The sequence below is a fragment of the Anarrhichthys ocellatus genome, unplaced genomic scaffold (assembly GCF_004355925.1).
Source record: "Anarrhichthys ocellatus isolate YVR2014 unplaced genomic scaffold, GSC_Weel_1.0 scaffold1, whole genome shotgun sequence".
Classification (NCBI taxonomy): Eukaryota; Metazoa; Chordata; class Actinopteri; order Perciformes; family Anarhichadidae; genus Anarrhichthys; species Anarrhichthys ocellatus.
The window spans coordinates 6,872,719-6,873,864 of record NW_022280031.1 but is presented as its reverse complement, the minus strand read 5'-3'; positions in this window follow the sequence as shown (position 1 = coordinate 6,873,864).

The following is a 1,146-nucleotide window of genomic DNA, read 5'->3' as shown; positions in this document are numbered from 1 at the left end:
CCCCCCCCCCCCCCCCCCCCCCCCACCCCACCCCACCCCTGGCGGATTCCAGTTGCTCAGCAGTTCTCTGTGCCATTCCCACAGATATTGGGCTTTGAGTTGACAGATCTAATTAGAGACAAGGTTCAGGCCCAAGCCCCTGATGAAGTAAGATACAAAGGATCTGCGCGCTAATACTTTCGGCTCCTGCTGCTTATATAATCACTCAGTACTTAAGGTTCTCAGCCGACCATTTTCCTCTGGGTGATATTGTGTCATGAGGCGCATGTAGAAAGTAGATCATGCACAGTAGGGTGCAAAGGGATGCCGTCACTCCTGGCTCAGTGGGTGCATGATATATTCTGCATGCTAACGTCACTTCAAGCACTACGTTGAGCCATTGGTCTCCTAGAGGAAAGGGTGTTGGAAATTTCTGAGATTATAGCCACATGTTTCAGAGGCTTGTAAGATTGAAGCGAGTGTAAACAAGCGAAATTAAGTCATACATCACACCAGCTCGAGACATATCTCACTCAAGCATGGAGTTGTAACTTTCAAACTTGTGAAACAATATTGCATGCCGTGATCTTCAGGTAGGGGTCACTTCAGAGAGAATGCCCTGCTTCATTACAGGAGCTTCCTGAGATTCTGTTTGGGCTTTATTTTTTTAAGTCAGGATCTAAGACATCTGCTTCCAAAACAATAACAGGATAAGGCTTACTGTGGTGCATCTGGAAAAGTTGTTTATAAATGGGTTTGCCCACTCTGAATGGCATTTACAGGAAGTAGCAGTGGATCTTAAATGGACATAAAGCAAACAACTCAACAATACCCCTTAACTAATGCCCTTTTTATGTTTGAGGGACAGAACACATTGTTTGAGCCAGTGTACCAACCAATACATCACATTTGGCTTGTTTGCTGTAAATAAAAAGAAAAGCCACGGATAATAAACGGATAATAAACGGATGGCTGCAGATGACTCATGCTACAAAGGGGAGAAGATTGAAAACTTGGTAGAACATAGTGATTAGATGTTTTTATTATTGTGAACCGCTTTTTATTACAAGCTGCGGTGATTCCAGGCAAACGTAACTGGGTTATCCACATTCACAATTTCTTTAGTCTATAAAAGCCATGACATTGGGCTTATCATTTGTTATGAAC